Raw genomic sequence first — 27485 nt, forward strand, 5'->3', positions numbered from 1 at the left:
AACATGTAAATAATTGTCCAGGAAAAGAGACTGAGGAGTAGTTAGACAGGTAGGAGGATAACTAGGAAGAGGGGCAGTGCCACAAAAGCCAAAGGAAGATTTAGTATCTGGGAAGAGGAGGTGGTCAAATGTATGGAGAGCTGAAGAGACATTTAGAACTAAGACTAATGAGAGTTGACGTTCTCAAGGAGTAATTAAGAGATTATTGCTAGCCTAGCAAAGATTTGAAGTCATTATTCTGAGCATTACACTTTTCTTATCATGGTTACAAACACAGCTGATGAATCTCAAAAGTTTCTTACTTAGAGAAAAGTCTTTATCTGTAACAATAATAATTAATAGTGAATAGCATTTATATATGTCACTATAAAGTTTGAAAAGTGCTTTATATGTGATATTTCATTTGATCTTCAGAAAGATCTTGTAATGTGTTATTATTATCCCCATTTTATAGATGAGGAAACTGAGACTGAGAGAGGTTAAGTGACTTGCCCAGGATTCCACAGCTAGCGATTATCTGAGGCAGGATTTGAGCTCAGTTATTTCTGGTTTGAAGTCCAGTACTCTATGGCAGGGATGTCAAACATGTGGGCAAACATGCTTTTTCTAGCTCCATGTTTTAAGTCTCTGTTTATAGGCTACTGTGAGTTCATTGAGCAAGTCATTCAAAACTCTTTCAGCTTCAGTTTCCTCATCTGTAAAATAAGAGTTGGACCAGATTATTTTTGAGGTCCCTTCTAGTTTAAAATCTATGATCTTATGACTAAATCCAATGAAGAAGGTAAAATTATCTTCATTTTATAGATCAAGAAACTGAAGCCCAAAGTAGTGAAGTGAATGTAATCAATGTAGGGTCTTATTGTTAATATGTTCAGCTGGTATTCGGACGTAGGCTTCACTGTACCATGATAGCCCCCAATTACACAGGTTCTGTGCTGAAATTATCAGGTATATTTATAGGCCTGGTTTTCTGGATGTTCACTTTTAGAATGTTATTGAACTTTAATGTACACTTTAATTAAAACATAACATTCCATCCTTTAAAAATTGTCAGGGGAAGAAGGAACTAGTCATTTAACAGAAACATACTTTCTTAGCTCATCTTAAGAAATACTAAACTCTTAGAGATTTGGATACATAATATATGTGTGTGCATATATATGTATATATATATACATATATATGTATATATATATATATACACATATGCATGGATATACACACACATATACACATTATATTATGCATATGTAGTCAGATTTAGCTTGCTCTATTTTATTCCTTGTCAGTCAACAAACCAGTTTCAGACTTTGAATGGCCAGCCTTGCCTATTATACACACACACAGACACACACAGACACACACAGACACACATACTATATATAATATATATATATATATATATATATATATATATATATATATTCTATATGGTAAACCATTGTTTTCACCATTGATAATAGAGGCATTATCCAAACTTCACAAAAGTTCACAAAATATGTGAAGAACATCATCTAAACAAATCACTGTTATATTGTTGTTGTTGGAACTAGCCAGGCATTCAATTTTCATGTGAAAAAGAAAGAAAAGTAGGAAAACAACCACCACCACCACCATGACAACCTAGCATAAAACAGATTTGGTCATCAGAAATGTCAAGTTATAGCTTGCTGGAAAGGGCCACCAAGCAAAAAGGGGGGAAGCTGCCACATTGTTACACTTTGTTCCTCTCCATCTGGACCAAAGCAAAGGAACCATGACATCTCTCAAAACCTCCTTTCAGCAAGAGCACCCGTGTCTTCTTCATCAGTGTCAAACTGTCTTCTTAATATTCCTATGGACAATGAACAAATCTCACCAGCAGATTCTTCAAAGGAGCAATTTAATTAATAGCACCATCAAGGGATTAAAATATAACATTCCATCAAGTAACTCAAAGAAAATCCCAAATTCTGTTCAGAGAAGAGAATGAAAGGAATAATTTGATAGGAAAAGTATAGATGATTCCAAGAAATCCTCCGATTACTAGCATGCCAAGAAAAGAATGGTAGAAATAAGATATGATAATTACAGAAAAAATTTTGTTAAAAAAAAACTACAGAACTTAATGGATAACTTATTTTTCAAATTTAAAAATTAATCTGGCATGCTTAAAAAATAAACCCAAACTAAACCGTCCCATCTCTATGCCAATTTTTGTTGTTATGGGCTTTAAAAGCATCAACAGATTAATCTTTTTAAACTGAAGTGGCCTAGTGACTTAAAATTGACATCAGAAAGACAAATCTGAAAAATAAAATCATTGAAAAATTCAAAGGTCTTTGGTGACTGGCATTAAAATAGTAAGAAGAAAAAAACAAATCCTAAAAAAAAATAAGTGGTGTTCACACAGGTAAAAGGGAAGAATTGCAACCATCAAGATAAAAAAAAAATAGAACCAGAATAGAGGCAGCTAACATATCCCAAGAAGGCAGAATTTAGAGAAACAGACCGAGAGAGAGAGAGAGAAAAAAAAAAAAAGAGAGAAAGAGAAACACTGGATAGATGGGCATTTTGCTTTTGGAAGGGGACACTGAACTAGTTGTGACTACTAAGATGCATAGGTCATTTTCAGAAATTAAATTCTGAATTAATGTGAATTTATTACCTAGATATCTGACATTAATTAAAACACATCTTGCAACTTCCTTATCATTTGGAACAGAATCTGTTGCATCTTCAGAATCTACTGCCAGCAACCAAATTCACAGGAGCACTTCTTCCTAGGGCTAATGACTGCATTTCTAGTCTTGGTAATTAGAATCTCAACATGCTAGGGGATGAAGGTCTCCTGCAGATTTTCAGCAATTATGCTAAACTTATTTCTTACCACATTTGCTGCCCAGCACTCCCCTGATGATCTACCAAGGCATTTCTGCCACTCATGTCTGATAAAGCCACAATCAAATGCTAAAGGAAATAGAAGGAATTTAAAACCCAGTGTGAGGAAGTTGGAAGGGGAAAAATATTTCCAAGAGCAGAGATCATTATAACCTATAATAACCCAAACCTATTGTACCAGGACTTTTACTCCTCATTTTTCAAACTGCTAAATAGATGATGAGCCACCTGGTTTTTAATGATAGACAGTTGAGTGCCTGCTGTCTTACATATTTAAGGATCAATATTTAAGGCAAAGCCTTGGAGAATAATGTTGATCAAGTATGCAACTGAAAATCTATCAGAAAACAAAACAGAAAATAATGCAGGTGAATTGAAACAAGTAATTATAACAGCCTCACTGAGTTCATATGCATAGCTTCTACATCAACATACCTTCATTCTTTTCTCCATGGGCTCCTCACTCCTCCCAAACTAGATGTTGGGAAAGCGGGTTGGCAGAAAGCTTCTGGGGATTTTCTAAAGGTTTTTCTTGGAGGGAGGGATTTGGATGGTGGGGAAGTATTTTGTGCATAATCTTGTGGGGCTTCACTATCATTTCATTCACTCAACAATCATTAAGTTCCTACTATATACAATGCACTGTGCTGGCAAGAATGCAAACAGAGGATAAGTCTCAACTCTCAGCAGGGCCTACAATTAGCTCTACTCATGTGTATTGGGGGGATGTTCTTACAAGTTGGTATGACATGCCAACATGGAAGATAGAAAGTGGGCTTTTAAAGGACCCTTTAGAGTTTATTTTCCAGATGCTGAAACTTCCTATAGCTCTGCTACAAAGCTGAGAATTCAAGGGTAAGGTGCCACAGAAACATTTTCTTGAATAGCCAAGTTTGTACTATGGAATCTGAGGGAAAACCTTTTCCCTTAACGATAATGACCCTTTGCATTTTTCTAGTGTTTATAATTTACATTATTTCTTTCTCTCCCTTGCAGGTTGCTTACTTCCATGCAGGGGTGGGGAAAGAAGGTGAGGAGGTGGGGGAGAAGAATAGAGTCCTATCTCCCAAGGAGCTAGTATGCTTACTTTTTAATAAAGGGATCTGAAATTCTTCATAAATACAGACAGATCACAACCCCTCTGTGCTTAGTAGACAGTTTCAGTGAGTAGCTGTACCCAAAATAAAGTGTTCATCAGGCGGCCAGCCTCCTAGTGAGGCCATGCTCTTTCCAGCTCTGTGGGACCAGCTGGAGCTTCTGTGTGACTGGTATAGACTTTTAGACTCCAAGGTTATTATTCTCTCTCTGTCTCTCTCTCTTTCTCTGTCTCTGTGCCTTTGTCTCTGTCTCTCTGCCTCTCTCCCACTCTCTCCCCCCTCCCACCTCCTTTTCCTTTCTCCCTCCCTCCATCTCCTTTTCTTTTTTGTCTTTCTCTTTTCCTTCCTCTCTTCCTGCCTCCCTCCATCTCTTTCTTTCTTTCTTTCTTTCTTTCTTTCTTTCTTCTTTCTTTCTTTCTTTCTTTCTTTCTTTCTTTCTTTCTTCTTCTTCCTTCTCCTTCTTTCTTTCTTCTTCTCTTCTTTCTTTCTTTCTTTCTTTCTTTCTTTCTTCTTCTTTCTTTCTTCCTTCTCTTTCTTTCTTTCTTTCTTTCTTTCTTTCTTTCTTTCTTTCTTTCTTTCTTTCTTTCTTTCTTCCTTCCTTCCTTCCTTTCTTTCTTCCTTCCTGTTTCTTCTGGACTCACAATAGCCATAAACAAAGACTTTAAAAATAGTCATTTTCACTTTTACAAATACCTCCCTTACCCATTGCCCCCATCCCCAAAAGAAAACTGAACTTTGGGTTGGCAGTAGCCAACACCCTGATATTCTAGTAAAATCCCTTTCTCCAACAGAGTCCTACATAGTCCCTCCCAGACTCATAATGCCACACTTTGGTTCCATCCCCCCAGGGTTATTTTCACACTATAGGCTTTAGTGACAGTTCAGTGCTTCAAGAATATGTAAACCAGCATATTGGAAAATATTGTTCTTTTCAGTTTTTATAAAGATTTCTCAGTGCCTCTGTGGAAAGTACTTCCCAAGGCTTTTGTTTGGCTGGAAAAGAAGCAGCCTCTACCTCATTAATTCCTTCAGTAAGGAAAACTGGTGTAATCTGCTGTTCTGATTTGGAGTCTGTCATTATTACTTTTTTAATTGCTCAGGCAGATCTCTAACTAGGAATTTTCATACCTGAGGCAGCATAAATCATGCCCAAGGCAAAAGGAAGGAAACAGTGCCACAAATCAACCTTTTTTTATGCCAGGATACTGAAGAAACCCTGTTGGGGGGGGTTGTAAAAGGGATGGGTGGGAAGGAGTAGATCTCCTGGCTACTTCCTATTTTAACTACTTTTTCTTACTATCTACTGTAAGTGCTAAATTCTGATTCTACCTGGGGGTAGAGAACAGAAGTTTTCAGCTTTTGCTAAACTCTGGACCCTGGGACAAAGCCACGTAGAAATGCCCATTACATCTCTGTGCACCATTATCAGGAAGATCTGTAAGAGATTTTTTTCACTGCCCATCATCAGTTCTAAACCATTAGGAGATGCTTTCATGAATAAGGGTCATAATTTGAATGTAGGTCCCCTGTGACCCCAGATTCCACCACAATAAGAGGATGGAAGCAAGCATTTATTATTAAGCACCTACTATATGCTAGGTACTATATTAAAGGCTTTATAAATGTTATCTCCTTTGATCCTTATAACACTCTTGGGAGGTAGATGCTTTATTATCCCCATTTTACAATTGAGGAAGAAGCAAAGAGAGATTAAGTGACTTGCCCAGGGTCTTATAGCTATTAAATGTATGAAGCTGGATTTAAATTCAGATCTTCCTAAATCCAGGACCAGTGCTGTATCCACTGGACCACCAAGTCATCTCTGTTAATAAAGATCACTGACCTGGTGGGAATGCTTCTACAATTCTTACATGGTTGAAACTTGAATATTTTACATTAATATATGAAGGGAAAAAAGCTGACAATGGATGCTCTTTTTCTTTTGAAAGAATTACTTAGAATTAGCATATTACATGCTTTTTTTTCTTGTGTATGTTATTTTTCTGATACTGTCATTCAGAAATTTGTGTTCCACCAGATCCCATATCTGGGAAAATAGCAACAGGTAAACTGTTAGAGCAAAATTTTAAGGTATTATGTTTAACTTTGTATTGATAGCACCCATCCTGTGGCTCAATAATGTTAGGGATAGTGAATTCATTAAAAACAATCAATGGATAAGCATTTATTAAACACCTACTATGTGCTAAGTACTGTGCTAAGCATTGGAGACACAAAGACAAAAGCCTGCCACTTAGTGATCTTGCCTTTGTAGTTTGGAAAGACAAACTACAAAAATTAAACCAACAGTAAAACTTATTTATAATAAAAAGGTCTAGGGGGGAAAAGTACTGATTCTGGAATCAGAGGTTCAAATTCCACCTTTGACAATATCTATCTATGTAACCTTGGGTTTAACCACCTTAAACTTCAGTTTTCTCTTTGGAAAGATGAGAGGATTGTGCTAGATGGCCTCTGAGGGCCCTCCCACCTCTAAATCTGTGATCCTATAAATGCTGGACTAATTTTCTCTATTCTTATTCCAGAATTCTAAGTGCATTAAAGTGAGATTAATCTTTATCAAGAGAATTCTACAGTAACTTAATGCTCACATATTACTATATTTAATTTTTTTTGGGGCGGGGTGGTGTTATTTCATCAGTGTAGGAAATTACAGATGTGAAAACTGCCTCTACTATTTCAGATGAGCAGCTGATCTGCAATTGATAATCTTAAGAGAATTCCCTGGGTGAATGAAAGGTTAAGTGACTTACCCATTGAACTTGACTCTAAGGCTAGTCCTCTATACACCAAGCCATACTGCTTCTACAAATATAATGTAGGGATAAAAATATAGTATCAGATTAATCCTCACTATGCTTTTAAGTAAATTTTTACTAAGGTAGTCATGCAATTCTATGACTTCTTCTCAGAGGATATAGCCAATTATTTTTTCTCACTTTGCTTGTCTATAACCTTCAACAATAATGATGCCCTAGAATATTCTGGTGTTTAAAAAGGCAGGAGATAAAAGGAAGAATATCTATTTAATACACAATAACAGCAACAAAAAAATAAAAGAATGACACAAGGAAGACAAGAGCAAGTCCCCTGAAATGGAAACCATAAAACTAATATCAAGATAGTAATGACAGAGCATGATCCTTGTTGTTTCAATAGTGACTGGGATGGTTATACTTAAGAAACCAGGTGCTTTTAACCATTAATTGCTCTCAGACTTCTTTCTTCAGTATGGTAAAAGTGCCTTTCGACCACTGTGTTAAGATTTATTGAATGCTACATCTCTATTATTTTTCTAATAGATCACCAATAGTTTCAAGGACCAAACTGTAACATCAATCAGTTCTATTCCACTTCTCTTTTCTCTCTCTGGCTATCTGTACGTCTTTTTTTATATAATCATATGATCTCCCACTTTAAGAAGTGAACCCAAATCACACCCCAAAGCTAAAAGCAGTCTACAGTCTTGGTGAGTTACCATGGCAACATCCAGATAGCATCTTTAAAGTGTCATCAAGGGCTCAATCTTCAATATATCACATAGCCTCATCCTAGACATTGAGCCTGGGATACTGACAAGGCCAAGCCTAGGTGATTCTGGGTAATTGCTGATCAACTTGCCTGACTTCTGTGAAAGTTGAGATGAAGTCCAGACTACTTTCTAAACTGTAGAAATTTAATGCACAGCATAACAAAACTTGCAGAATACTGCCTAAATCGTACTTAGAGGAAAACATATTGCTTTAAATGGCTTTATTGTCAAGAAAGAAAAAATAAAAACAATGAATTGAGACTATCTAAAGAATTTAAACAAAGTGATATGGTAAAAGACAGTAGTAAAAAGGAAATAAAACTAATGAGCAGAAGAAACATGTAAGATGCAAAAAGAAAAAAAACAAACAAACTAGAATATAACCACCAAACTAATAGTTGATTTTTTGGGAAAAAATTAGCAAAATTGATTTTCAATTAGTCAACTCTTTTGTTCCAAATATATTGTATCAGGAATAAAAAAGGAGATCTTTTATTTACAATCTATGTGAACTTGGGATATATAATCACAGAGAAGATGAATGTATTCAAATATATGTTTATAAATATATCTATCAATCTATACACTTTTGATCATCAAAGCATAATTATACATATTTCAAGAGGATTATAACAGAATGGGAAAATTTATGCCACACACATAACTGATGACAAGTTTTTATTTAAAATATATTAATAACCTATAGTTAATAACCAGATTCTACTCATTAAATGGTCAAAGGGGATGAACAGTTTATACAGGATGAAATTAATGCAGTAAGTCATTACGTGCAAAAATGAGAGGAAATGAATGACTTCACTAGCAGTTAAAGAAATGCAATTAAAATAACTATAGCTGAAGCAACATTTCTGGAATCTGATATCATCCCCTTCTCTCTATTTTCATTAGTACCACCCTAGTGTAGGCCACTATTACTACCTGCATGAAGTATTACCATAGCTTTCCAACATTTCTTTCTGGTTTTGACTAGCCTTATCCCTCACAATTTAAATGAGTTTGCAAATCTGTTCAATTTTAAACTGAAATGTTTATCAAATACTCCTCCTCCTTTCCATTCCCATTGCTACAGGTTCTCATTATCATTAAAGAGGCAGCATGATGTGATACATAGGACACTGGATTTGGAGTCTGGAAGTCCTGGGTTCAAATCCTGCCTCAGACACTCACTAGTCATGTAACCCTGGGTAAGGCAGTTAACCTCTTTGTGTCTCAGTTCCTTCATTTGTAAAATGAGGGGGCTGTACTCGTTCTAAATCTATAATCTTATGATTCTTATGAACTTAGAATCTTACAATGCTATCACCTCTCACACAGCCTGCTAAATTGGTTTTCCCACCTATAGCTTCCCTGGACAGTCCAGTCATTGGCAGATTAATCTTCCTGAAGTGGAATTTTGATCCAATTATTCTTCCAATTAAAAAGTCACTCATACAACTTTTTCGTTTTCCTTGGTGTGGCATTCAAGTCTTTTGTGTTCTGTCATCAGTCTACATTTCCATCTTTGTATCTCATTATTTGCCCCATAGATGTACTCTAAGCTGTGGTCCCCCTACAGTTTTCTCTCTTGCCAGCTTTGCTTAGGATATTTGCTGTTTCACTCCAGCTACCTTTGTCTATTGAAATCACTCCAATTCTCCAAGGGAGAACTCAGGTACCATCTTTTCTTTCAGGTCTTCCTTGATTCTCTCATCCAGAAAGAATTTTCCTACTATAAATTCTTGTAATATTGATATCTAATTTCATTGTACTCAGTTATATACCAGTCTTATGTAAGCTAATTGAGAGTGAGACTCTTATTCATCTGTATGTGGCACATAATAGTCACCTACAAAACATCCACTCATTTGAATTAAGAAAATACTTTATTAGCAGCACCATAAATAATACATGGTTACCCTTGTCTAGGTAATCAAGAAAGATAGGTTTATGTAATAAGAAGCAACATATTGTGTTGGCAGGAACATATGAATTGAGTTAGGAGAGCTGGGTTCAAGACCCCCCTGTTCAACGCTTTTTAGCTGTGTGATCATGGGCAAGTTACCTAGCTACTCTGTACCTCAGCCCCTCATCACAAAATGGAGCTGTTACTTGTATTACCTACCTTCTCAGGTTGTTTTGAGGATTGTAAACCTTAAAATGATATAGAAATGCAAGTTAATATTTGTCCATTAGCTGGATTTTTCAGCCCAGAGTGGAGTAGTTTCTTCAGACCTAAAGTATGCAGACAAACTGGCAGACTAGCAGAATTAGCAGGAATATGTGTGTTTATGAGCAACGGTTAAGCTTTATTTTGCTTTTCCCTACTTAGGACAGCAGTGAATTAATGAAGCACTCAGATTTGGGTTTTATTGGAAAAGTATGCAGCATGGTTTAGTAGACAGTACTGGACTCAGAGTCAGAAAGACCTGAATTCCAATCCCAGGTCTGACACTTAATGATTTGTTACCTTGGACAATTCACTTAAACTCTCTAATCCTCAGTTTCCTCATCTGCAAAATGGAAGCTGAGCTCAATGATCTTTGAGGTCTCTGCTAGCCCTAAATCTATGATCCTATAATCATCTAAATTAAGGTTAAAGATTATAAGGTCTATTTGGAAGAGAGCTTATTATTTCCTCATAGGATAGCCTAAAAATCCTGAGGTTATAGTTTTTTTTTCTTTCAAAAAATTGATTTTTAAAGGAAACCTAGACCCTGCAAAATACCTAACAGAAGATCAAGCTACAAAACCTAAATCAACCTTTGACCCAGCAGTAGCACTTCTAGGGCTGTATCCCAAAGAGATCATACACATGGGAAAAGGACCCATACATACAAAAATATTTATAGCAGCACTTTTTGTGCTGGCAAAGAATTGGAAATTGAGAAGATGCCCATCAATTGGGGAATGGCTGAACAAGTTGTGTTATATGAATGTAATGGAATATTATTGTGCTATAAGAAAAGATGAACAGGCTGACTTCAGAAAAACCTGGAAAAGGGGGCAGCTAGATGGCACAGTGTACTGAGTGCACAGAGCACCAGACCTGAAGTCAGTAGTACCTGAGTTCAAATTGGGCCTCAGACCAAACACTTGACACTTACTAGCTGTGTGACCCTGGCCAAGTCATTTAATCCCAATTGCCTAAAAAAACCAAATACAACCCCCCCCCCCAAAAAAAAAAAAACAAACAAACAGCAAAAAGCAGAAAAACCTGGAAGGACTTGTATGGACTGATGCTGATTGAAGTGAGCAGAACCAGGAGAACATTGTACACAGTAACAGCCATGTTGCACAATGACTAATATTGATAAACTTAACCCTTCTCAGCAATTCAAAGATCTAAGACATCTCCAAAGGCCTCATGACGGAAAATGCTATCCACATCCAAAGAAAAAACTGTGGAGTTTGAAGGCAGATCGAAGCATACTACCTGCTATTTTTTTTTTCTCTTCTGTTGTGTTTTGTTTCCTCTTTCTGGTGGTTCCTCCTATTGGTTCTAATTCTTCCTTACAACATCACTAATGTGAAAATATGTTTAATAGGAATGTATATGTATAGCCTATATCAGATTGTGCGCTATCTTGGGAAGGGAGGTGGGGAGGGAGGGAGGTAGAGAAAAATTAAAAACTCAAAAGCTTATGGAAGTGATTGTTGATAAATCAAAATAAATTAATTTAAAAAAAAACAAACCTTAATCAAGAGTGATATAGGGATAGAAGATTCTGTGAAGATTCTGGGCAGAGTAGGTCAGAAAACTTTTGGCTCTCCAGATTTTCTTGACAAAAAAAGACAGAACTTTGCCTCAGAGGGAACATAGAGCAGTGGAAACAAACAAAAGTTAAGGTTATTAAACAGTTGTTCTCCTTGAGAAGACCCCAGTTAAGACCGGACTACCAGGACAGAGGTTCAACCTGAGGGAAGTATAAACACCTTCAAGATGACTGCAGAATCAACAAACAAGGAGCCCTCAGCTGGGTTGGGAGGTGGCTTCAGCCATAGAAACTGTTATGGACAGTGTGGGGGTCTGACAGCTGAGTAGGAGAAGACTGAAGGACCTTCCACTGTTGAGGGACACCAAGCACGGCTCTGCTGACCAGACAGGTCCCAGGCTGTGGGGAGAAGGAGCTAGCACACACCTGGTGAGTGCAGCAGCAATAGCTGCTGGCTGTGGATACCTGCAGGAGATCAGAGTCCCTGATTTCAGTTCTGGGGCAGTGAGGACAGCTGTAGTTTGTAGCTGCTGGAGGGACTGCAGGGAGCAAGATCATTTGTGGGACAGTGTGCCTGGGGGGGGCTTCTTAAACTTTTTCCACTTGTGACCCCTTTTCCTGTTTCAGCAGTGTTTGTTCAGTGTTGCTTGGCCTGAGGGCATGCACAGTGCAAAGTGTATGTGCTTTGTGTTCAGAACCAAGGCTGCTGTGAAGTTGCATAATGCAACACAGGCGAGTGCTACCAGAAACACCTTGGATTCATCATATGTTTTATTTTTAATTAATTTTTGGTCATTGTGCTTTCAGAAACCTTTTTCTGTTGCCAAATTTTTTGTGACTCCATGTGGGACTGCAACCCGTAGTTTAAGAAGAGCTATTGTAGAAGCTGGGGTTATAATCCTGAATGACAAAAAAATGGATATTTAATGAACTGAAAGGTATTTGTGATGAAAACAGTAGAACTTAAGGGAAAATTCAACATATAATATCCAGGAATACATAAGGTAAACATTAAGGACCAATTATAAGGAACTCAATGAGGTCAAATTGTTTACTCCTTATATATGAAAATATCAGTACTCTTATGATTGTCATCACTATTTGGGTAATTTGAGAAAAAGACTTGGGCTGAGCTGGATATGATGAGGTGATTCTAAAAGGAATAAAACTGTGTAGGGAGAGAGAAAAAGCAGTAATTGTCTCATGTAAATGATACATAGAAGGAAAAATTGATACAGAAGAAACTAGTGGGGGGAGGGTGGGCAGTGGTGGAACCTTACTCTCATTGGGCATGGGTTAACAAGGAAACAATATATATCTATATCTATATCTATATCTATATCTATATCTATATCTATATCTATATCTATATCTATATCTATATCTATATCTATATCTATATCTATATATATCTATAAAGGTACAAAAGTCTTCTAAATACAAAAAGAAATGAGGGCAAGGGAATAGAGGGGTGGGGAGAGGATAAGGGAGGGACTCTTGAAGGGGTAAGTAGGTTAAGGAATAAGAGAGAAAGGTAGTGGGTAGAAGTAAAGCAGGGGAGTGAGAAAGGATAGGAATAGGGTGAGAAAAATAGTGAGGAAAAATAGGAAGGAGAAAAAAACAATAATTAATTGTAACTTGGAATGTGAATGGGATGAATTTACCCATAAAATGGAAACTGATAGCAGATTAGAAGTTTGAATTCAATAGTACATTGCTTTTAGGAAGCTATAAAAATGAGAAATACATACAAAGATAAAGTAGAGGTCAGGAGTAGAATTTATTATGTAAAAAAAAAGCAGGGGTAGTAATCATAATCTCAGATAAAGTTAAAGCTAAAATAGTTTTAATCAAAAGAGAAAATGGTGAAACTACACTATGCATGAGCAATATTATTTAATATTATTTTAGACCATTTAAAATAATTAGACAGTATAAAATACCTGAAAGTATGCCTGCCTAAACAGAAATAGGAACTATACTAACATAAACATAAAATACTTTTTATACAACTAAAGTCAGATCTAAACAATTGAAATAATATTTATTGTTAATGGGTAGGTAAAATCAATATAATAAAGAACGACAATCTTACCTGACTAATTTATTTTTTCAATGCCATCTCAATTAAATTGCTAAAAATTGCCTTACTGAGTTAGAAAAAATAACAAAGTTCATATGGAAGAATAGAAGGTCACGGACTTCAAAGAAACCAGGGAAAAAAGATGTAAAGGAAGCAGATTCAGTAGTATCAGACCTTAAACTATACTATAAGGTGAGAGCATTGTTAAAGTATAAAATGAATAATTTTGATTACTTTAAATTAAAATTTTCTTGTATGAATAAAATCTATGCATCCAAGAATAGAAGGAATGCAGAAAATTGGGGAAAAAAAGTTTCATCATCAATATCTCAGATAGACTGTGACTGTTGGAATGTTGCTGTGGTGTAGGAAATGATGAGCTGGTTGATTTAGAACATGTTTTTCTACATGGGAATATTTGGACTTATGAAAGAAGGTGCTATCTACCTTCAGAGAAACAGATGACAGGAGGAAATAAACATAGTATGGTCTTGCATATATGCGTATGAATATATATATGTATATGTTTATAGATGTTTATCTATATGTATATATATCCACACAATTGTAGCCTTCTTTAGGAGGCAAATAGCGGAATGGGGGGAGGGAGGAGAAAAATAAAGTAAAAAAGTGCACAGCAGAGAACAAAAGAAAACCTACAAGGAAACAAAGAAAAGCTGGGCAGCTTTGAAAACAATGTGTAGTATTTATTATATAGGTTTTCTTGAAATGGAAATTTATTATTTTATATTGAATCCTCTCTTATGTGTTCTCTGTATGTGGCAATTTTTTTTCTTGTCTCATTTTGTATTTAAGTATAAAATAAATAATAAAATTTCCAGAAAAGAAAGTGATTAGGGCCTAAACATTAACCCTGCTATTGAGGGCACAGAGGCCCCAGTTAGGGCATTTAAAAGCATGATTAGGCCCTAGTCATCACCTAATCTACCCCCAATTTTTACTTGTTTAGATTCACTACAAACAGCGGGCTAATTACCGAGCAGTAAATACCTCCGGAACGGAGAAGAGTGAATGGAGAAACAGGAGGATTTCCTGCAATTTAATATTACTCGATCTCCTGGAGGTAGAAACTTCTTTTCCTCCATCAGCAAACCATTCCTCCCCTTCTAGTATTTGCCTGAAATACATGATGATGATGATGATAGCCACTATGCTACTGTTCATTTTTCAGTTGGGTCTGTCTCTTCATGACCCCATTTGGCTTTTCTTGGCAAAGATACTGGAGTGGTTTGCCATTTCCTTCTTCACCTTATTTTGCAGATGAGGAAATTGAGGCAAACAGGGATAAGAGTCTTTCCTGAGGGTCACGCAGCTACTAAGTGTCTCAGGCCAGAGTTGAACTCATGAAGATGAGTCTGCCTGACTTCAGGCCTGGCACTTTCCATCCACTGTGCCACTTAGCTGCCCATAACTATTCTATATAGTAGGTTTGCAAAACACTTTTTGCATATTGGCACCAGGCACAGTGCTTGGCCGGGCATCTAGGTGCCACAGTTGATAGAGAACTGGGCTTAGAACTAGAAAGACTCTTCTTTATAAGTTCAAATCTAGCCCCAGACACTTACTAGCTGTGTGACCCTGGACAAGTCTTTTAACCCTGTTTGCCTCAGTTTCTCATCTATAAACGAACTGAAGAAAGAAATGACATTGGACCCCAGTATCTTTGCCAAGAAAACCCCAAATGGGGTCACAGAGAGTGGACATAACTAAAAAAGACTCAGCAGCAACAACAGCAACAATTGTGGTTGGCTAATAGTAGGTACTGGTGTTAAGAATGCTTATTGAATTGAATTTAATTGTCTTATTTGTTTCTCCTAACAACCCTGTGACATAAGTGATATGCCCATCTTATAGATAAGTAAAGAGGCTCTGGAGAAGTTAAGTGACTCATTTATGGTCGCACAGTTGATAAGCGTCTGTCTGAAATGATAGAGGAACCTAGGTCTACCTGACTCCAGGGTTAGTGCATTCTCCATTATACCAGAGGTGTCAGACACTTGGATTACATACTGCAGTATACCCAGTGTGTCAAACAGATTAAAATGTAATTGAGAAATATTTAACCCAATAAAAGTACAATAGAACACAGACAATGTTAATATGTGGTTTTCTAAGTCAATATGCAGGAGGTATCTTTATGTGCGGTTTAGAGGCCTTTGTTTCTGTTTGAGTTTGACATTATTGTACTACACTACTGTATCTTACAATTCCACTCTGACCAGCCTTGTCAGTAATTTTTCTTTATTTTAAAAAAAATCACATCCTTAGAAGATCAAATAATTTAGAGTGGGAAGGAAACTTTGAGGTTGCCTAGGACTGGCTGCCTTCATTTTACAGATGATGAAACCAATTCCTGGAGAGAAGAAAGGACTTGGTTAAGGTCACACAGGTAGCAAATACTGGAATTGGGATTCAAACCCATCTTCTGCAGCTCAAAATTGAGTGTTCTTTCTACTACATCTATCAAGGTGCAAGTATCAAGAGGCAAACAGTTTAAGAATGTAAATTGATTCCAGCAAAAAGTAATGAATCTATGAGGCTCTTTTCGGTCTTGCAAAAGACTATTGGGGGGTGGGGGTGGGTCTGCTTGCCTCAAGGCTGTCTCCACTCCATCCTATGTTCAGCCATCAAAGTGATCTCTGAAGCACAGGCTAGATCATGTCACTCCCCTGTTCCAGTGGTTGCCTATCACTCAGGATCAAATATAAAATCTTTGTTTGGTGTTCAATATCCATCACAACCTAGCCCTCTCTTATCTTTCCAGTCTTCTCATACCTTCCCCCTGCACCCTCTCTCTGCCCCCCCCAAGTTACTGTTTTCCAGTGACGCTGACCTTCTTGCTATTCCTTGAAGACATTCCATCTCTCCAGGCATTTTCTCTAGCCATCTCCCATGCTGGAATACTCTCGTTCCTCATATCTACTTGCTGACTTCCCTGGCTTCTTTCAAGTCCCAACTAAAGTCCTATCTTCTGCAAGAAGCTTTTCCCAACATTCTTAATTCTAGGGCCTTATCTCTTTTAATTATTTCCTATCTGTCCTGTATATAGCTTGCTACATATACGCACACATAGATACATATACATACACACACACATATGTATATATATATACTTGATTGTTGTTTCCCATATTAGAATGTGAGCTTGAGGGTACTCGTTTGTTTTTCTTCTTTTTGTATCTCCAGTGCTTAACATAGTGCCTGGCACGTAGTAGGTGCTTAATAAATGCATTTTGGTTGACTGACTCTTTCTACAATTCCAAGAACAAATAAAATATTATACTACTTTGTTGTTGTTCAGTTCTGTCTGACTCTTAGTGACCCCATTTGGGGTTTTCTTGGCAAAGATATTGAAGTGCAATGATATTTTCTTCTCCAGATTATTTTTACAGATGAGGAAACTGAGGCAAACAGAGTTAAGTGACTTGCCCAGGGTCACATAGGTAGAAAGTGTGTGAGGCCAGATTTGAACTCATGAAGATGAATTTTCCTGATTCTAAGCCCAGGGTTCTGTCCACTTTGCCACCTAACTGCCCCTATATAATAGCACTTATACCACTACCTATCAAAGAAATCTAGTTTCATACTGCTATACAACCTAGGATCACAGAATCATATATTACACAATTGGAAGGGACTTGACACCATTTAGTCCAAATCCCTTGTTTTATAGAGGTGGAACCCGAGGCCTGGAGAGCTTATGTGATTTGACCAAGGTCAACAGAGACTGTTTTAGAACTCAGGTCCCTTGACTCCAAAGTCAAGCTTCTTTCCACTGTACCAAACTGCCTCTCTGCTCTGCACAGTTTTCATTGCCCAGCAATTAATTCTGCATACTTTGAAGACTGACATAAGGATGCTTATATTTAATACTATATGATATTTTACTAAATAACAATATGGTATATATGTTTATAAATGTGTTGATATCAGTCAAATTTATACATTAAAATTTATATATTAAAATAAAAAACTTTTTAAAGACAGCAAAGTCTACCAATAAAAAAAAATTTACCAGGTTGCTAGATTAAAATGACTATATTCAGGTTTTTAGAAAGAGTAAATAATTTGTATAACCTGTACTATATCGTCATTTATTTGCAGTTACTTTTTACCATCCATTTCACTTTCTGTACTATTCCATTACTCAGAGGATTTTATAATTTGGAGCAGCCCTTCTAAATGGTACCTTTTGATAGGGAGAAATTCAGAGGGATATAATCTTTTTTTTCTGATTTTTTTTCTAAAGGCCTCCCATAATTCATGTATTTTGGGACTAAGGCCATGATATGTGCCACTAGAGAAAGGGTCATGTTAACAACAGGTCTTCTTCATTACCATTTTGTATCCTTCACTGATTCCACTCTGTATTTTCCTAGTTGAGTAAATTTTTCCATTCTCTTCTGATCAGTCTGAAGATCTTTACTGATCAAATGGCCTACTTTTTAGAGTAAATTACACACTTTACTGGTCATGCCACAGACTGCTTATCAAGTAAGTAGCTCAGTAGGTCTGCCATGTAATTTACTAGAATGCCAACTATGGTGGCTGAGCTGAAAACTTCTAGCAATCAGCTTACATACGCAGTGATACCTGTGGATAGAAAATGATGTACTTTACACATCAAGAGTTGCAAACTTTTTTGATGGAAATAGAAATTTCCTTGAATTAAATTCTTTATTGTCTCTTTTTCAAAGGATACAATACACTTTGCTAAAGCATTTAAAAAAATTATCTCCTATCCTCTTAAGTTATGGGATCTATGTAGTACCTTTATTATAATAGGAACTGAAATAGTTGTTGAATGCTTGAGAATTATGAGAATTAAGAAACCTTAGTTTCTCTCCACAGTCCTCAGCTTCCTCCTCTGTCAGATGAGGGTGTTGGACCCTAAGATCTCTTCCTGCTCTAACTTTCTACTCTGTTCTGTACTGGAGAATTATTGAGTCCATCTAGTCTTGATTGAGCTCCCAGAAGCCTAAAGTATTAGCAACTGGCACTCAGATCTAATTCAGAAAGCCGTGAAGTTCTAACTGGCCTCCAAATATAACAGACTGCTTGCTACATAGTTTGGCCAGGGAAACTTTCCCAATTCTTTTTCTATTTAAATGCTTTAAAATTTTTCTTGTACTATTTCAGGGCCCCAACAAATATATCCCCAGTTGCTCAACAGATAATTTCCCCACCTTAAGAATACACATGCCCTCATCATGTTCACAATATACTCAAGTTATTAGAATGCTTAAAAAAAATTGAGAATTTGGGACGTGGCATGTTCAGCCCTTGCCAACTCAGATCCCATTTGGGTTTTCTCGACAAAGATACTGGAGTGGTTTGCCAATTCCTTCCCAGCTCATTTATACAGATAAGTAAACTGAGGCAAACAGCGTTAAGTGAAGTGCCCAGTTTAAGTGTCTGAGCTTGATCTGAACTCAGGAAGATGGCTTCCTTACCCCAGGCTTAGCACTCTATCTACTGTGCCTCCTAGCTGCCTCCTGGAAATGTAGGAGGGCTGAATAGAGGTTAACATCTTTGAAAAATAAATTACACAGACATTGCTACTCCTGGAAATCCTATTTCTAATTAGTGATTCAGAATCACACAATTTCAGTGATGGAAGAGCCAGCTACTGTTGTCTGAAAAACCATCCCTTTATAACAAATAAGAAGTACAGCTACTGTTGTCTGAAAAACCATCCCTTTATAACAAATAAGAAGTACAGCTACTGTTGTCTGAAAAACCATCCCTTTATAACAAATAAGAAGTAATGTAGTTGTTGCTTGCAGACTTCCAAAGAGGAGGAAACTGCAACCTCTTAATGTTGTCTGTTCCATTTCTCAATAGTTCTAATTGTTAGGTAACATTTGAATTTAATATTTAAAGTGCTTTGGAAACTTTAAAGTGCTACATAAAGACTAGCTATCATTAGCAGTAATAGCTATTACTATTATTAGCAGTAGGAGTAGTTTAAGATTTTTTCTGATATCAGGAATTAATTTTCCTTTTTATAAGGTTTCTCTTTTTACTTTTTTTTTTTCATACTGCTAATTCCAAATGCAGAGCATTCTGTCAGCTTTGGAGATTAGTTGCTTCCTCTTCCACCAAGAAAATCAAAGAAATTCGACTTAGTGGAAAAGGAACATTATAAATTTATTTGACTTCCCTTTTATTCGTATGAGCATATTACTTTGTAGTTGATACCACAAAACAGCTGCATAATAGATATTCTTACCATCATAGAGTTTATAGTTTTCAGCATCCCAAGTGTTTGAGCTTTGGCAGAGGGTGAGGGAAAACTCAAGATTTTCCTATCTACAGAAAGCTAGAAAGGGCATAGAAAATGAATGTGTTCACCTTCTCTAAAATGACCCATAGTGGAATATCTGGACCTACTCTGTATCACCCTCAGGAAGAAATATCAGAGCATGCTTTAAGGACTGGGCCCCAACTGATTAGTCTCCCATTCCATTAGTGCCTATCAGACTAAAGCCAGGCGTCATCATCCTGCAAACTTCTGACCCAAGTCTGACCCAAGAATAAGTTTCTATTGCTTAACTGCAGCAAACTGCAGTTTGTAGTTCCATTTGCCTTTAAGATGAAAACTAAAAAAAACTCTCTTCCATAAGATAAAATGAGAAAAGTCATGCCATGGACACACTATGTATTTTTTTCAGCATTTTGAATAATTTATATAAAGTAATGGGGGGATTGGCATCTGAAGATTACTGGATGAAAAGAAGAGAAGAGATAAGTATAATTCCACTTTGGCCTCTGAGGGGGATTTCCTTTGAATTTCTTTCCAACTATGGTTAGACCAATCTCATTGATGGGAGAAATTTTCTAAAATTATCAGGTGCATATTAGCATCTTAGTAGATCCCTAGTATGGATCGTCATCTTCTCTTTTACTTTATTTGCTTTTCTCCACTATTATCATGCAGGTCATTCACTTATGAATCTACCTGGAGAATGCAAAAGACTCTTCTTACTTTTGTCTTTTGGAATTCTAGCCTCCTTCAAGAGTCTGCTAAAGCTCACTTTTTACCTGGAGCTTTTCCTTATTGCCTAAGATGCTAGAGCCTTCCACTTTCCAAAATTATATTTTATCTATTTTGTGTATAACAATATGCACATGTTGTATCTCTTTACTAGACTGTAAACCCTTCAAGGACTATTTCCCTTTTGTCTTTGCATCCCTAGTGCTTAGTACAGAGTCCACCTGGCACATATCAAGCACTTAATAAATGGTTGTTGATTGATTAACTTACCATAACCCCATTTTATCCCCATTTTACTCATAGGGAAACTGAGGCTCAAGAAAGTTAACTGGCTTGGGTCAAACAACTTGTACGTATCTGACAGAGGGATTTGTAGCCCACTATCCTAATTCTGAATCTATTATTGTCTCAACTCAAGTCTAGCATTCTCAACAGGATTTTAAATTGGCTCTCTAATTATAACTGGCATGAAAAATGTCCCTTCTGGGCAGCAACTCGACCATTATTACCCTTTGTAAAGGGTAATTAGTACAGGCATCAGGTTATTATGTACATCTAGTGATAAAATTCAGGAATCCCTTTACTCTTTTCAGGTGTTCAGAGGACCTAATACCTCCTTAAGAATTCCTAGCAACTATCTCCCCTGCAGTGCTGAAGTGGCAGCAACTGTATCCTTGATTAGAAACTGGAAATGTAACTTCTGGTAAGAATGACATTTCCCAGAAGCATTTGGAATTTCACCTGGTGAGATAGCATGGATTCACCAGTCACATTTGTTCTTCATCCTCTCCCCACTCTCTATGTTGGAAAAGTCTGGATAGGTGGTCTAAAACTGGAGTTGTCTGTCCATATTAAGAGTGTGAAACTTTTTAAAAAAGAATTTTGGACTGCCTTCTTTGATTTCATATACTTGCCACTGCTTCCATTACAAGAGTAACTTCTTGCTCCCCTTCCCTGTGTGCTTCTTACACATTCCAGGTTTCAGCTGCATATCTAACCTAGTCACAGCTAAGAACTGATTCATATTTGGTTTTTTTTTTTTTCATCTTCATTTTTGTCTTACTTAACTAGAGCACAGGGGCTTACTTTATCCAGATACTCATTTCACCATCAAGGTTGATTACCACATTTGGGGAGAAGTAGAATGGCCTTGATTGTACCAATCAGTCTATCTCACTGTACAGTTTGCAAAGGTTTCTTCTGATCAAGTTTTGTGATATTCAGGGGGAAAAATGTACTTGTTTGAACTCTTTTTACCTGATTAATCAAAATTGTCCCAAGATACATAATTTATTTTCAAGTTGAGTTTTTTCAGAAATTTATCTGTTGCTTGAGTCAAATCATGATAGAATGCTAATTCAGTTAAGAGGGGCAATGGGTAAATGGCATTCATTTGTCAATTGATTATTTAAGAAAAATGTTTTAAAATGTTACATATTGGATATAGAATCTGAGGACCTGAATTTGAATTCTGACTGACATTTACTCCCTGGGTGACCTTGAGCAAATAGGATACACTCAGCTGTCAAATTAATCATCCTAAAACACAGTCTAATCATATCACTCCCTTATTCAATAAACACTAGTGACTCCCTATCACCCCTAGGATCAAATATAAAACCCTCTGGCATTCAAAGCCATTACCAGCTTACCTTCTCTGACCTTTCCTATCATCTTATACCTTATTCCCTGCTTGACTCTTCCCTTTCTCCCTGCCCCCACCCCAGGCCTCCCACCTTCCCCAGGTACTCTGTGATCCAGTACCCTTTTCCTCCTTGCTATTCCTCCATTTCCCAGACTCTGGGCATTTTCACTGGCTGTTCCCTATTGCCTAGATAGAATATATTCTCCCTCCTTACCTCTACTTCCAGGATTCCCTGGCTTCTTTCAACACCTGCTAAAATCCCATTTTCTACAATAAGTCTTTCCTCCTCCTCCTTAATGCTAGCGACTTCCTATGAGGTCACCTCCAATTTATATTGTGTATGTCTTGTTTATACACAATTGTTTACACGTTGTCTCCCCCATTAGACAGTGAGTTCCTTAAGAGCCGGGACTGCTGTGTTTTGCCTTTCTCTGTATCCCCAGGGCTTGTATATTGCCTGGTACATAGTGGGCACTAGCTTATTCACTGACTGACTAAATCTCTCTGGGTATTATTTTCCTCCCCATAAAATGAAAGAGGTTGGACTCACAGAGATGTCAAACTGGAGGCCTGTGGGCCACAGCTCTCCAGAAAGCAGCCTCACCAGATTAATGTAATTGGACAATGTTTAACAAAATAAACAAAAACACAATGCAAGAGAGATAATGCTAACTTGTGGTTTTCTGAGTCAAAGCACAGCCTGCAGGGATCTGTTTCTGAGTTTGACAGCACTAAACTAGGTGACCTTTGAGGTTGTACCTAACTCATTTTTGATTCTATGATCCATGTAGGAAAGGAACCCCTTATGTTTTACTAACAAGAGCGATTTATAATAGTAGAGGAAGGGGATGTGACCCTGGTTTGCTGTCAGATAGATACTAGTAATATTGATTATTATAATTCAGATTTTATAAATTAAGGGGAAAACATTTGTCCATAAATCCTAATTGTTTGTTATTGTGTTAGAAAACAATCTAGACCTAAAACTTATTTTTCCCCAAAATGAAGGCTGCTAAAAGTGGATTTTCCCAATTAACTCTGGATATCTCAGATCTCCCACTAATTTCTTTTGTGCATCTGTTGATCAAATTGTATACTTTTCCAAGTAGGATTAGCACTCTTTATAAACTCTAGCTATTAGCTATGAGTATAGTATCCTCTGTGGGTGTTTTGCTTATTCTTCTGCCTTAGCAAATGACAGTTGCTTTAGTACCATTAGATATGGGGAACAATCTGGATTTTGCATCTTAAATACAAGTAGATTTTACATTTTTTAAAGAAGATAAATAGAACATTAGTGATAAATAGTACACGGCTGCAAGTAATTAATTTCAGTTAGACTTAACTAATTATATAACTATTTTAATGGGAACATCATTGTGATCTTGAGAAGATATGTATTTAAAGTAGCAGTGGGGTATAAGGATGGATTTGGAGTTAGAGGATTCAGGTTCAAATCCCAGCTTTGCTGTGTGTCCTTGGGCAGGCAGGTAAGCACTCTGACTCTGTTTCCTCATCTCTTATAATGGGCAGGTGTAAATTGGTTATCTCTTAACTTTTTTGAACACATATCCCGTACACACACATTACTTGTTACAAAGTGTTCCAAAAGTCTTAGTTCAGTTTTAGGCTTTAACAGTTTCAATAAATGTAGTCCTGCACTAATAATTATATATGTGATGAAACTTATAGAAAGTAGAAATTAAAAAGATAAATTAGAGATGAAATGACAATCTTAGAGTTATTAGGGAGTTTACCAAATAGAGGATGGGCTTTAGGAAGGTCATGTTGAAAGTTGTGTATTGGGTGGATTGGAGAGGGGAGAGAATTGAGGTAAGGGATGCAATTAGGAGACTATTGCAATAATCTAGGTGAAAGGTGATAAGGGCCTAAACCTGGCTGGTGTACATATGAGTTAAAAAAAAGGGAATGAGAGTGAAAGATTGTTGGGTAGAAATGACAAGATTTGTCAGCTAATTGATATGTCTAATGAGGGAAAATGAAGAGTCAAGGATAATCCAAATTTTTGAATCTGAGTAACTTTGAGGATGGTGGTTCCCCTAGAAAAAATAGGGAAATTTAGAGGAGGGGAGGGTTTAAGGGGAAAGAATACAATTGCAACATATCCATGTGTTCTCATCCTGTGGTACTGGCTCACACAGAAAAATGTGTGTGTGTGTGTGTGTGTGTGTGTGTGTGTGTGTGTGTGTGTGTGTAGGTTCAGTATAGAGACAGTTTAGGACAGTCCTGCAGCAGCCAGGAACTTATTCAGGGGGCAAAACATAATGCTGATGGTGGGGAGGGCAGGGAATTTTGCGTAGGGTAGCTGCTGAAGGGACCAAGTACAGTTCAGGTTATAGTCGTCCTATGGGGCAGCAAGTAGGAAGGAGGGGGTAGAGGAAGTGAGAGCCAAAGGGGTAGTATAGTTTTGTTTGAGACAAGACCATGATTGACCTTGCGTGGGGAAGGATAGGATGCCATCCATCTTTCTACCTTATTATTTGATCACAGACCTCTTGGAGTAAAGTCATGGCCTCTTTGGTATCATTCTATGGCCTCTGAGACTTTACTTTGGTGACGACTGTACTGGATAACCTCTAAGGTCCTTTCCAGGTCTAAATCTATGACACTAATGCCTGGTATGTGGCCCATAAGTAAGAGATATTAAGATAATTGGGTTGGAGGTTAGTGAAGTATTACTCTGTGATACAAAAATAGCATAATTATTCCTTGGGAAATTAGGAATACATCCTAATTTCTGACAATGTTCTAACTCAAAAAAATTTGTCACCCAGTGATAGAGGAAATAGGGAGCTACTGGATATGACTTTCTGAACATCATCTTCTAAAATGCTTTATTATCGCTATTTTGAATTGCACATTGTATACCAGGCTGAAGTTAACTTTGACTCTTGAATAATACTGAGAATTTTTCTTTATTTGCTCAATTTGTGTGCCTGCTATATTTCACTTTAAGGAGCACCAGATGTACTCATGGTTGTATGATTTTGCTATCCATTATTGATAGTAGAGGGGTTAAATTTTGTTATATAAACAGGGACGATTGCAGAAACTTCTCTCTTTTTACATTTTGCAAAATTTTTCTTGGACCTTTAATAAATGAAGAAGGAGTGGTCTAGTATCACTCCCAGAATCTGGAGATTTGGTTCTATCCCAGGACATAACATTACTAAGCCTGAGGCAAGCCACTTCATCTCTGATTACTTATCTGTACAATACAATCTCAGATTACTTATCTGAGAGGGGTCAGACTAGATGGTCTCTAAGGTCACTTCTGGTTCTAAAATTCTGTACTACTATCTTTTTTTACTGAGATATTATATAAAATTATAGTTTCTTTCTTAGCACTCAGCATTCATAAACTACTTATTAAGTTCTAGACACTCTCCTAAACATTAGGGATACAAAGACAGAAAAGTGAAGTAGTCCCTGATATCAGGAAGCTCTCATTCTAAAAGAGGAGCTGTACAAGTACTCAGTCAGTGAACAATCATTTATTCAATGCTTATTGTTCACCAGGCACTATGTTAAGCCCTGGGGACATAAATAAAAGCAAAAAGAAAGACCATCACTGTTCTCAAGGACCTGATATTCTAATGTGGGAAGACAACATATAAAAGAGGGGGAGGGCAGGAGGTACTAATGTGGGGTGTGGTGGCTAAGTCTGGAGGATAATGAGAAATATTCCTTGGTTTGCATATATTTGTTTTCACGTTGTCTCCCCATCACACAGCAAACTCCTTGAAGGCAGGGGCTTTGTATCCTTTTAGTGTTTAGCATAGTGCCTGACATTTAGTAGGTGCTTAATAAATGTTTATTTTAGGAAGGTCATGTTGAAAGTTGTGTATTGGGTGGATTGGAGAGGGGAGAGAATTGAGGTAAGGGATGCAATTAGGAGACTATTGCAATAATCTAGGTGAAAGGTGATAAGGGCCTAAACCTGGCTGGTGTACATCCGAGTTAAAAAAAAAGGGAATGAGAGTGAAAGATTGTTGGGTAGAAATGACAAGATTTGTCAGCTAATTGATATGTCTAATGAGGGAAAATGAAGAGTCAAGGATAATCCAAATTTTTGAATCTGAGTAACTTCGAGGATGGTGGTTCCCCTAGAAAAAATAGGGAAATTTAGAGGAGGGGAGGGTTTAAGGGGAAAGAATACAATTGCAACATATCCATGTATTCTCATCCTGTGGTACTGGCTCACACAGAAAAATGAAAAAGAGAGAAGGTCAGTATGGTTAGATTTCTGAGTCCAAAAAGGGAACTCTATGATTATTATTTGATAACCAGTCTTAGTTTGGAGAAACTATTCACCAGAAACTGGCTACCAAGGTTTAGTCACTATAACACATGAAGTATGAAGGAATTATAATCTACTTTTGTTGAGAGAGTAACTTCACTAATGAATCATAGACCTTTTGAGGTTGAAGTTCTTTTAAAGCAAATTTTAATTTTCTATCCTATTTCAAGTATTGTAGAAAAATATTAATACTAATTCTGTACTCCTGTGATTTAGGTTCAAGTCTATCAGAAACAATTTAATATAATTTATCAGTTTCCAAACCATTTCTAGTTTGGAGAGAGAGATGTCCAGACTGGCATAGTACCCCATGTTCTTTAACATGATATTCTGACCCAAGGAAATTCCAGGCAACAATTATAGGAATCTCGTACAAGGAAAAGACCCAGTCTAAGTTAACATCCCATTCTTTTTCTTCTGGATGGAAACTCTAGGGCCTCTTCCCAGAGTTCTATATGGAGAATCTAGATGAATATGTAGCACAAAAGTTGCCAATGGGTAGGGAAGTCAATGATGTTTATCCAGGCAAGAGTTATGGGTTAAATTATTATATCCTTAATCCATTTCACTAAGAATGGCCTTTTTGTCCTCCATCTATCACCTGCCTTTCCAAAGGTGTCCTCTACCTATGCCTTTTCCCAGAAGTAAGAAAAGGACTTCAAAGAAATATTATTTCTTAAAATTTCTAGGAAAAAAATGGTTATAAATATCCTTCCATATATATATATATATATATATGTTTTTAAAAAAGAGAATGAAATAAAGAAGTGGTCTGAAAAAGAGGTTAATCTATAGATAATAGATAAGCAAAATGCTAGGTCTTAAGCCTATTGCATCATGTCTCTTAGAAGATCATTCTAGATCATCTATAGGTCAACACACACATCCAATACCAGGGATAGAAATATACTATCTGATCACATGCAAAACTCCTATCTGAGACTCCTATCAAATATCCTATTTGAAATGAGCAATGTAGAACACTGTAATGGTTTCAACCCTAAACCAGAGTATCTGTAAATGATTCGAAACACCAACTATTGATAGTCTTCCTCTACTCCCCACCTTTTCCCTATTTTCATGTACCCCCAGAGAAGACGATCAATTACATACATAGAATCAAGGAAACCTCTACCATGTTGAGGAAGTAACGCTCATTCATATCCTTGATATTG

At 36.9% G+C, this 27485-nt stretch overlaps 1 protein-coding gene across 1 annotated transcript in view; it reads right to left on the reverse strand.

The window, feature by feature from the left end:
• The window catches only part of SLC39A10 (solute carrier family 39 member 10), a 143390-nt gene that overhangs the window by 112452 nt on the left and 3453 nt on the right, over nt 1–27485 (reverse strand). The window lies entirely within an intron of this gene.

Source organism: Phascolarctos cinereus, unplaced genomic scaffold (genome assembly GCF_003287225.1).
Source record: "Phascolarctos cinereus isolate Bilbo 61053 unplaced genomic scaffold, phaCin_HiC Scaffold_726;HRSCAF=1367, whole genome shotgun sequence".
In the NCBI taxonomy this organism is placed as follows: Eukaryota; Metazoa; Chordata; class Mammalia; order Diprotodontia; family Phascolarctidae; genus Phascolarctos; species Phascolarctos cinereus.